The following is a 12,279-nucleotide window of genomic DNA, read 5'->3' as shown; positions in this document are numbered from 1 at the left end:
TCACAATTTATTCAATTATTCCTCAGTTGATTTAATATATCCCTTTATTTCTGTTTTTTTTACCAACAGAAAGAGAGCTGATGTGCATGTATGTGTATGATGTGCATATATACACATGCATGTCTATATATGTACATATATATTTATATAATGCATAAACATATATGTAGTTGTTTTGATATTTTTCATTATGTCTTACTCTTCAAAACCCCATTTGAGGTTCTCTTGGCAAAGATGTTGGACTGGTTTGCCATTTCCTTCTTCCATTCATTTTATAGATGAGAAAAATGAGGTAAGCAGGGTTATGTGATTTGCTCAGGTCACACAGCTAGTGTATGAGGCCAGATTTGAACTCAGGAAGATGAGTCTTCCTGACTTCAGGCATGACACTCTATTCATTGTGCCACCTAGGTCTGTGTGTGTATGTATTTATATTACATAGTGTATGTATTTAAATATACATACATATGTGTGCATATATACACAAAGCCATGTGTATTTGTACAGAAGGGACCCTTATCTCTCTCTTTTGGGGTTGGAGTTAGCAGTGATATACCTAGGTCAAATGGCCCCATTAATTATTTTCTAGTAACTTAGGTATAACTCCAAATTGCTTTTCAGAATGGTCTTATCCATTCACTTGTTTTTCAACAGTTTTCCAAGAGCTGGTCGCCAACATTTATCATTTTACTATAATGCCAATATCCTAAAAATTAAGTTTTGCAAAGTTTTGTAAACTGGTGAACAATGAAATGGGCAGAAGCAGGAGATGAGTTTATACAACAATACTACAATAATAACCACTACTGTAAAAAAACAAAACAAAACAAAAACAACTTTGAAAGCTTTAAGAGCTATTATTAATAAAATCACCTTTCATGATTTGGGAGGAGCTGTAATTTAAAAAAACTATCCATTATAGAGAGGTGAGAGATTTAGGGTTCAGAATGAAATGTCTATATTTTGTATGAAATCATTGAGGAAATTTGTTTTGCTTCAGTATACATATTGGCTATAAGAAATTACATTTATATTTAAATGTGTTTGCGGGTAAGAGAGAGAAAATATATTTCTGGTTTGGGTTTTTGTTTTGTTTTGTTTTTTGTGCATTTTTTCTAGCAGAGAAGTACGAAGTCCTATAGATATAAATGCTGCATGCACTTTCTGATGAGATCATTTTATTACTAATTTTAGGGGCAGGTAGGTGACACTACAGATAGAATGCTGGGCCTGGAGTGAGGAAGACTTATCTTCCTGAGTTCAAATCAGGCCTCAGAAACTTACTAGCTGTGTGACCCTGGGCAAGTCACTTAACCCTGTTTGTTTCAGTTTCCCTGTCTGCAAAATGAGCATGGCAAAGCACTCAAGTAACTTTGACAAGAAAACCCCCAAATGGGGTCATAAACAGTCAAAAAACTAACCAACAACAATTATTAATTTTACTTACCTGTTTTACTTTGTTACTAGTGGTATCTCATAAGGTAAAAATGATATGTAAATGTTTTTAATGCAAAAACACCCCAATAAAACTTAAAAGAAAAGAATAACTGCTGATCCTTAATCAGCAAAATAACTGTACCAAGGCCAAATGCACTTTCAGCATTATTGTTCCACTTGGAAACAATATTAGCTAGGATTCGACAAAACATGGGTGAGGAGAGCATTTAAAATATAAACTTATACAGAGACATGGAAGCTGAAAATAGAGGTCAGTTTGACATAAATGAAGAATAATATGAAATATGATTAGAAAGGTAATTGGGGACAATATTGCAGAGGGCTTTAAATGCCAGGATATGGAAGGGAGTTTTGTTGTTGTTGTTGTTGTTTTTGTTTATTGATTATCAATTTTTTGGTAAATTTATCCAAGTAGGGCACATGAGAGATGGTCAGACTTGTAGCTTTCAGAACTTGAACCTAGATAAGCTAACACTTAGCCTATTGAAATGAACTCTAAAATCCTTATCTAAAATGTAATGACAGACATGTCTGTGAAAAGAGAGTACAGAGCAATGACACAATTCAGTCTCTTTTGCAACCCTAATTGTTTTCATTCCATTTCTGACTAAAATGAGTCACATAATCTCACAGATTCATTTCTTACATATATGCATGTAGGCAGAGTTACAGTAACAGTGGTTTTCTTAAAAGAATGTTGGTCCTCTTCAAAGTGTCCATGTACAAAGATCAATATCTGGGACAATCTGAAATTAACCTTTTTTTTTTTTGAGTCATTAAAATTGAATTAATGGCACACATTCATTTGCTATCCTAAATCATAGCTAAACTTTTCTCTACTCGAGACTGTAGCAAATTACAACTGTCATTTTTTATCTCAGCTTTTAAAGAGAAAAATGTCTAAAAACTAACTTAGAATGCCCCTTTCTCAATTAATCATATTCAGCTGGGTACCTTTGGATATGATCTTGAGGAGTTAATATAGTCACATCTTTAATCTGTTTCCAGTGCCTTGTAATTCTGTCACATGTTCAAGAAGGATCTCACTCTCCTTTCTATCTGTGGGACGTAATGCCTCCCCTGGGAAGGTTGCACTAAAAAGTCCCAAACAAAATAATTCTAGTTATGCTGGGTGTTGGCTATAAGATCTGGAAATTATCCTCTATAAAACATGCCACTTTCCTATTATGACTTCTTCAGAGAGAATCTGGAAACTTCGCAGTACTTAATTATTCTTTAAGTAATGGGAAGCAATACATTTTTCTAGGGAAGTTAATTTGCTGAGCCAATGTTTAAGATTCCTGCTCTTGAAAGGAATCATATTCTTAAAATATTCTTAACAAATAATACTATTCTTTTATGGCCCTTGCCCTAGTCTAACTCTGGTAATTTCTGTGTTTCCCTTGCATAAAGATAGGATTAATGAACTATTAGATGAAAAGAAATGAGAGATGTAACCAACAGAAGGCACTAGAACCACCGCCAACTTGAAATTTGTTCATTAGTTTTCCTAGCCATTTGGCTTAATATTAAAGGTATAAATGTATGTCACACAAGTGTTCTATTGTTGCTGTTATTCACTTTGGGAAACATTTCAGAGTCATATAGGATTACTTTAAAATCTGAGTCCCCCCTTTTGTAATTGAGGAACCTAAATTTGCAATGGATTGAATGCTGGTCCTCAAGGCAAGAAGAATTGAGTTGAAATCCAGCCTCAGACACTTACTACCTATGTGACCTTGGGTAAGTCACTTAATCTCTGCATGCCTCAATTTCCTCAACTCTAAAATGGGAGTAATAATAGTACCTACCTCCAAGGATTATTGTGAAGATCAAAATGTGATACTGTTTCTAAAGCTCTTAGCACACTGCTTGTCACATAGTAAGCTCTATATAATTACTGGCTGTGGTTATCATGTCCATAGTGATACAAGTAGCATCAGAAGTGGCATTTAAATCAAAGTTTTCTGACTTCAGAGTAAGTAATCTTTTCACTGTTGTAGAACAACTCGAACAACAATGATAAAGAAAATTATTACTACTGTTGCTACTGCTACTATTACTATTAATAAAATTATTTTCATAAGTGGTTGAAAAAAGAGCTGTCATAAAGGAGAGGAAAAAAGACTACATTATGATTTTGCTTTTCCCCTTAAATTGACAGTGTGGATTTATTGGAGAAGGCATAAGGAAAAATATTAAACATTGAAAATTGACAAAAATATTACTCAGTGGGTTCTACATGCCAAACAGTACATGGCCAAAATAGGCTAGCAAGGCAATTTTAAGGATCTACCAAAGAAAGACTGAGAGTTGTGCTAGCTATTGATTGGCTCTCTGTCCATACCCTCAGCTGCACTCTCAGTATGATTCTTGTACAAGGTTGACGCATAGTAGCTTTGCATAAGCTAACTTAAGGAGGACAAAGTATACTAAAGTACATCCAACAGAAGTACCTTGACTCCCTATCTCAAAGTAATCACATTTAGCAGCAAACCCTCTGGTTTCCCCACTCAACCACATCCTCATCCTTTCTGTCTTCTTCGGTTAAGTACATCCTATATTAACCTATATTTGTAGTTCATCTGAATTATTAGTCTAATATTGTTATATATTTAGTATTTATATGATATGAAGACATTAGTTGGTTGAATTCAATTCCATCTATTATGTTGTGTTTTGAGAGAGGTATGCTGTTCCTCAACTATGAAACAAGTATTTTCTCTGTCCTTAAAGGATCATCATTCTTTCATATGGTTTAAATAAAAAGGATGATTATTGCCATTACTTAGGTTGCTTTATTATTTTTAAATAGTTTGATGCCCAAAGGAATAAGTATTATTATAATTATGCTTTGCACTTCTATAGTATGCCAATCTCAGCAGATTTTACTATCATCATCATCATCATCACATTTTAAGTAAGAGGACCTGAGGCAAACGAAAGTCTGTAAGTAGAAATTATGTCATACTTAGAGCTCAGTACAGGAGAACAGTCATCTTGTCATACCACATACTAGTTGGCAATTCCCCCCACTTTCGACTGTCAAAGGACCTTATAATTTGCCATTTCATATGCAGTTATTCTTGAAATACAAGATGAATGCCTTGTACATTTGACATCCTTTTGATTCATGAAATAAGAGATAGACTAACAGAAGTTCTCTTGCACTCAAAAAGGGTGACTTAAAATACAGTTTTCATTCTTCTCTATTTCCATTTTGAAAAAAAAAATACTGAGTGACAGTGGTATCTGGAATAGAATACATATTTTTAAACAGGCTTTAAAGTTTTTAATTTCAGAAAAGGAGAAGAGAATAGATGAACAGAAAGTGACAGATGGGAATAGCTAAGGAATAGAAAACAAGAAGAGAAAAACAAGAGAAAAACAAAAATAGAAAAACAAGAAGCTAAAGCTTCTTCCTGATTACATACCTTCAGTGATTCCAAAGGTAGGACAGATGGCTTTTCCCCCCTTAATCCTTATCACCTTGTGATTATATAGTCTTCTTTTCCACTTAAAAGCAAAGAAAACCCCTTTCTGATCTCTCAGGCACTTCTTATGAATACACACACACACACACACACACACACACAACAGCAACAGAAGAATCCTTTTGGCTCTTTAATCCATAGATATTTTTTCAGGGTAGAACTTTTGACTACCAAGTTGGCAATCCTGTAGAAAGTGAGAGGCTGACTTAGTGACAAATCTTGTTGTAGGCTGTACTCTAAGAAACCCCTCCTTTTTTTGCCAGGACATCATAGAACATGGTTTTCTAGAGAACCTATAATTATTCTCATATGTGGATAGAAGCTATGTGACTTAGGAAACTCCACCCAGAAGAGGCATGACCCAGAAATCGAATTTCCTAGGATAAAAAATGTGAAGACTGAACAACAAGATCAGTTGCAGTCTTCCAAAAGACTCCTGCCACAAATGAATGAGATTCTGGTCAATGTTTTATGATTGCAGAGAAGATATGGGATTCAGATCTTCACTTACCCACATTCATTTTTCTTTTGTTCCCTGCAAAAAGAACTACCAATCTATAATAACACTAACAATCTATAATATCATCTTATCTACTCATTCATCTAGTCTTTCAAATTTTTCTCCAACCTTGCCTGGTTCATATACTTCAAGAACATTTTGACACATACAACTTGTTATTTTGAAAACAACAACATGTTTGGTCAAACAGTGGTTGGAATTCAATATACTCAAAATACTTTTTACCAAAATAGCTTGATATCAATTCTTTCTCTGTTCCTTTGCACCAAACCTCTGTGTAGACCTGTTTATATAGTCCATATGCATAGACTTTACCTCTGAAGGGCAACAAAAATATGATGGGAGAAGTTTCATTTTACAAATCAGGAGATCTGGATTCTAATACCAGCACTAGTCAGAGATGAGAGCTTTAAAAGGAGCTTTTAACACAGTCTATGAGCAAGAGAAAGGGATTCCAACCCAAGTAACCTGACTTCAAATACAAAGTACAGATCTGTTCTACACTATGTGGGATGACAGCGTTCCCTTTCCACCTTTGCTTAAAATGGAAGGTCCTTGTCAAAACTCTGTTGCTGGTTCTGCCTGCTATTCAGTGGAGATAGGTTCTACACCATAGTCTAGTTGGTGCTATACCTGGTCCCCAGATTTGGGGCTCAATCCAGATTAATAAATCCTTAATATACAAGTGCTCTGTCAGAATATTCTTAACACCCCTATGTGGCATGGTGGGGGAGGGGAGAAATCTTCCAAAAATTTGATCAGAATAATAAGGAATATTGTTATAGAAGACCCTCAGGCAAGAATGTAGAACAAAGGTTGAAATCAAATTAAGAAAATAATATACACAAATCTGGGTGTTAACCTCAGCTTCTGAAACAAATATCAACAATGATTGTACATTTTGTCCAAACCCAACTGTGACTATACAATGGCTACTTTGCTTGCCATACTAAGTTGTTATTCAATGCTATTTGGTGGGGGCTAGAGTGGGGGTGGGGTGAGGGAGGAGCAAGAGCTTAATCTAGTGGTCTAGCAAACTAAATAAAGATACATGAATTTTTCACTTCTAACACATTGTATAGCTTACATGACCACCGTTTTCAACCTTTAACTTGGAACTCCAAATGTGTATTTTTTAATAATTAAAGCTATAATCTATTTATCTACTCCACCAGCTTAAAAATGTAGTTCCATATATGTAATAGGGTACCAAGACCACACAGAATGACTAATCTAGCTCAAGTTATATATCTGTCAAGATAACTGAAACTATCCATTCTGGATTCCACTTGATAATAGCTCTAGTGTGAAGACAGTGACTCGGCTGAATTGGTACTATTTCCTAAATCATTCTTCTGAAGTGGCATCACCTTTGTTAAAACTCTATATGCTTCTTTTAAAAAGTCTCATTGGGGAATATGAAGAAAAGTGTAGACTTCATGAGAAAATCTAATTTAATTATTTTTGTTGACTCAGTTTATATAGTCACTAAAAGTTAAATTGACATCAGTTCTTCATAAGATATTGCTACGAGTATTGTAAATCAGTAGTGCTTGTCGACTTATTAATGCTTAACTAGGAAAAAACATACTTGAGCACACATGACATTAGTTATCTCATCAGAGTCCACTCCTCCTGGAGTTATGCAACTCAAATATATTAGTAATCTATTGCTGATGTCAAGCATTAAATAATTACAGGTTGATACAGGTTGGCACAGGTTGATATGTTGCTATCCATATGCTTAAACAAGTAATACGTAAAACTAAACAATAACATATAGGTTGATTCTCACCAAAATAGATATATGTTGATGGAAATGAAAATCAAGAACAAAAATAAAACATAGGATCATTGGTTTAAAACTAAAGGATGTTAGAGGTCATTCCGTCAAATCTCATTTTACACAGGAAGAAACCAAGGCACAGAGAAGAAAACTGATTTGCCCAATGTCATGTAAAAGGTAAATTACAAAGTCAGAGATTGAATCCCATTCCTCTGAAGTTAAAGTATTTTTTAAACATTTCTGTTGTGTGTCTCACAGATTACATTTTACAAAATATGATATTAGGATCTTATATTACTATCAAATATTTGCAATGCTATTTCCATACATGAATAAAGAATCTTAAGTCACTGAAAGGTGAATTGTGATTGGCTGTTGACCAAAGAAAATGTTGAATTCTTAATATGTCGTATGAAAAGATTTGCAGTGCATTGCAAAGTAGTTCTTTTCTTCAGAAAACTTGGAGAAAATATTGGACACTGCAAAAATAATATACAATATTTCTTTCTAACATAAAGATTTAGAAGAAAAAACAGTTAAAAACTGTACACATTTCCTTTATAACATTTATAGGAACTCTTTATTTCCCACTGTCCGAGGGAAGATGGGAAAATCCCTTACTTAACTGATTTATATATAGTAACTATTGACTTACCTTTGAAAAGCTGAGAATGAAATTTCAATTGATTATTCCAGCATTTGGTCATACAGTGCTCATTAGGGTCAAGTAGCATCTGTAGTTAAATCCTCACACTGAAAAAAACATCCACTAAAGACTGTGAGAGAGTTTAAATATTCAAGAAGACGTCAGTGTGGAGTTTGTTGCCAGGAAAAAAAAAAAAAAAAGATTTGTATTGCTGTGGTCTGACAAAGACCTATTACCTATATCTCATGGTAAATACTAAGAGAAGCATTTTTTCCCCTTTTGATGAAATTCCTATCCAAGTAAGTCAGGGGCCAGGCAGACAAAGGGGAAACTTATTTGCTGAGCTGCCAATAATATGCTCTCTTGTACAGTTAAGTTCAAATGTAGAAGCTGGGGGTGTGAAACAAGCAGTCATCAACTCACTTCCTTACATATAATTTTAGTTTTCAAAAGTTGTGTCATGAATATGGTGAGATGCCTATTATAGAATCATTACATTTTTCATCCACTAAAATATATTATTGTAATTTCAGAAATCAAAATTGATTTGGTTAAAACAGCTGTTGGTTATTTTTTTAATAGCTGAATAGACATTATCAATCAGCAAGGATGAAACACAGATCTAGAAAAAAGGAAATGATCTATTGTTCTAACTGGAAGTCCTTTTTTACTTATCAAATTTCTGATTGTTTCATAGAAACTAAAAATCACAATGAAATCTGCAAAAATGTCCTTCAAATTGTAAGCCAAGATATTATCATCTGGGTTTTGTTATATAACCATGTTCAGAAAGTACCAAATTTTAGGCTGATTTATTACAAAACATTTACTACCAGCAAGTGATATTAAAGGATGGTTAATTGTCAAAGGAAAATTGATTATTTGAATTTTTATTGCCCAAACACAAAGATATGGGTATTGTAAGGAGAAGATCTTAAATAAAAGAAACTCATAGAATTTCTACAGAGTCCTCAGAAAAATAAAATAGACATCAGAGTGGCTAGTCATATAGATACCATCCTACCCCCTAACCCTGAATTAAGGCAACATGAAAAATTTTAACTCATTAAAGTATGTTAGCACTAGTCATTATCACTGGATTGACTTTTAGTGTCTTCTGACTTTGATATTTGAATACACCAAGGTCTCCCTAGTGTACATTTAAATTCTTATGGCAGATAGAGAGAGGAGTGACTGTCCTAAGAATCTAAGAAGAGAACCCAAAACCAAACAAATAAATGTGGTTTTTGAAATATATAATCTAAGACATATTGAACATACAAAAAATATCTTTGGGTTATGCTCAAATTCAGGGTTGTCTTAAAAATAGAAGCATATAGTATTTTGTGATTGCTCCCTTTTCTTAAAGTTTATTCCTGAAAGTCTGGGAATGTCCCAATGTCATGTTAGTGAAAAAATAAAAAATTAACAAAGAAGAGTTCAACAGAGAAATGTGTTTACAATTGTATTTTGCTTTAAATAAGGTAAATAGACCTAGGTTCAATTCCCATTTGCTAAACATAATTACTAAGTGATCCTGAGCAAGTTACTTAAGCTGTCAGTGGCCCAGGCAATTAATTCATCAAGAGTATAAATGACCAAAAAAAAAAAAAAAAAGGAACAAAGTTGGGGTAGCTGAGACACAGTGCATTGAGCGGGACCTGGAATCAGTAAGTTTGGTTTAATTGTTTAGTGGTTTTCTATTTGTCTGACTCTTCCTGACCTCCTTTGGGGTGTTCTCAGCAAAGATACTGGAGTAGTTATCTATTTCTTTGTTCAGCCCATTTTACAGTTGAGGAAACTGAGATAAACATGATTGAGTGACTTGCCAAGGGTTACTCAGCCAGATCTGAACTCAGCTCTTCCTGACTTTAGGCATAGCACTCTATCCACTGGACCACTGGAGTTAGAAAGACCTAAGCTCAAATCCAGTCTCAGACACTTACTAACTGTGTGAAACAGGGCAAATTACTTAAAAACTTCTCTGTGCCTCAATTTCCTCATCTGTAAAATGGAGATAGTAACAGTGCCTGCCTTGTGGGCCGTGCTAAATTCATTAAATCTATACAGTGGAATATCTTCTGTGGATTAGTACCCTGAGCCTTATGAAGTAAATTGGCTGCAGACTGTGAGGACAAATGAGAGAGATATCACTAAAGTACTTAGCACAATGCCTGTACTTGCTGTACAAATGTTTATTCCCTTTATTTGGTCAGAGGAATTTCATATTTTGATGAAATTACAGAACCAGGCCTCATCCTTTATACCAAACATATATGTAAGTTGGGGATGAGGTGAGGAAGGCAATGAGTATTATTATGCAAAATATTCATTATAAGATTCTTCAAAATTATAAACGTTCCTAGAGCATTTAAATACTGATTTGTTAAAAATAGGCAAAAGAATCCTGGTAAGTTAATAAACAAAATATGCATACCAGCATATAATTCTAAATCTATAACACTAAGGTCCAAACTGAATTCCCCAGTCTCTCAGGTACTAATTTTGGAGGTTAAAAATTCATTAAGTATAGTTCTCTGATTCAAGAATTAGGGGAAAATATGGAGACATTCTCCTGAAGGTGAGAAAGGGAAAACCTATACTTAACCCAAGGCAAGAGGGGTTTAAAGCAGTGAAAGTGCTCCATCCACTCAATTCACATCCAAAATAGTCCTAAAATTTAGGATTACAGCCTATGTTGAGAGCATTACCTGTCCACTACTTGGTATCATTCCAAAGACAAATTGTAAACTGCATCTATTGATGACCCTCCCTAAATTACACTTAAGAAGAGTCTTAGCCTCTGCGCCCCCCCCCCTGCCCCGGTCTCCCTCCCTCCCTCCCTTCCTTCCTCCCTCCCTCCCCCCTTCCACATGAGTTAAGTAAGATCATAAGATCATAAAGTGAATAGTCAGAAACATCAGCTCTTCCACCTCCTCCTGCTTCTGGCCCTGCACCCCAGTACCAGAAACAATAACCATTTCCTGCCCACAGAGGGAGGAAAAATCAGGCTGAACATTCTGTTAAAATACTCTAATATCCTCTGAGACTAAAAAAAAATACAGAAGTGATTTCAGACATTTTTACTAATCCAAATTTCTCTCATTTTCAATGATTACTTAGTAATATATTTTTTAAAATCTCAATTTTGACTGTTTTTTAACATTGAATCATCAAGCTTTTCTGTGCTTATTAGATTACAGGAAAGTCTCTTTTCAATAGTTCACATTATCCAAGTGCTAAATTCATTAAAACTACACAGTGAAATGTCTTCTGTGGCTTAGTACCCTGAGCCTTCTTCTGAAGTAAATTGGTTGCAGATTATGAATTGTTGTTGTTCAGTCATTTCAGTTGTGTCTGATTCTTCTTGGTCCCATTTGGAATTTTCCTGGCAAAGATATTGGAGTGGTTTGCCATTTTCTTCTCCAGCTCATTTGACAGATGAGGAAACTGAGGTAAACAGGGTTAATTGACTTGTCTGGGATCATACTATTAGTAGTGTCTGAGGCCAGACTTGAACTCAGGAAGATGAATCTTCCTAACCCCAAGCCTGAAGCTTGATCTACCACTTAATTGCCCCAGATTATAGATTAGCCCTTAAAATTCATAAGTGGCAGCAATGGCAAAATAGGTGTTGCATTCTCCCAGTCAAACCTGAGTCACTTTGCTGAAGTAGTTAACAAAAAAAGATGGAAGAGATAACATTAGGTACTTCAAAGGCCATTCATAGAAGGCTCTATGGGTGTGGTTTCCAATTCAAGATCAAAGTGATATAAAACTATTAAATCCAATTTAAATGATGGTTTTTGACATTAGAATTGAAAGATTGGAGCCAGGCAAGTAGCTTACCCCACATATGATAGTAATACTTTCCAAAGAATGCAATTCAGAGGCTTAAGACCTATAAACTGAAATATGAGTACATAAAGAGTTGAGTAACTCAGAAAACATTACATTGGCTTGCCAGCTTTGTCTCTTTCTGTCTCTCAGGTATATGTATATGCATATGTATCTGTATTTAAAAGGCAGGAGAGGGACTAGTGATCTGAGTTCTTCTACTCAGAATTTTACCACCATCTAGCTTGTTTAGGGTATTTCCTTTCTCAGTGTCTATAAATGTCTTCGTCTATAAAATAAGGATAATTCTCATATCAACACTCCCAAATGGTTTAGTATCTAGAGGTAAAAAGCACCTTAGAGATATCTCTTGCCCAATATCACACAGAGGTTACAGAGGCAGAATGGAGTTATGAATCCACACCTGACTTCCTTTCTAGTGTCTCTTCTATTATATCATTGCTGGTCTTAATGTGATGATCAAGTAAGAGATGAGAAATTCCTGCAAAAGTTAAAAGTTACATAAAAGCTCTATTGG

General features: G+C 34.7%; 1 protein-coding gene across 4 annotated transcripts in view; it reads right to left on the bottom strand.

Annotated features, from left to right (window-relative positions):
* Positions 1–12,279, bottom strand: part of CD36 (CD36 molecule) — a 125,845-nt gene that overhangs the window by 50,118 nt on the left and 63,448 nt on the right. Inside the window, exon 1 of one of the 4 annotated variants that reach the window (XM_043966258.1) lies at positions 7,914–8,045. The exons of 2 other annotated variants lie outside the window; for them this stretch is intronic. The gene's annotated coding sequence lies outside the window, so the exon portion shown is untranslated. Of the gene's footprint in view, positions 1–4,892; positions 5,197–7,913; positions 8,046–12,279 lie in introns of those variants that run through there. One more of the 4 variants, XM_043966257.1, reaches the window with a different exon arrangement.

This window comes from Dromiciops gliroides, chromosome 5, assembly GCF_019393635.1.
Source record: "Dromiciops gliroides isolate mDroGli1 chromosome 5, mDroGli1.pri, whole genome shotgun sequence".
In the NCBI taxonomy this organism is placed as follows: domain Eukaryota; kingdom Metazoa; phylum Chordata; class Mammalia; order Microbiotheria; family Microbiotheriidae; genus Dromiciops; species Dromiciops gliroides.
This window is presented reverse-complemented; position numbering and strand designations above follow the sequence as displayed.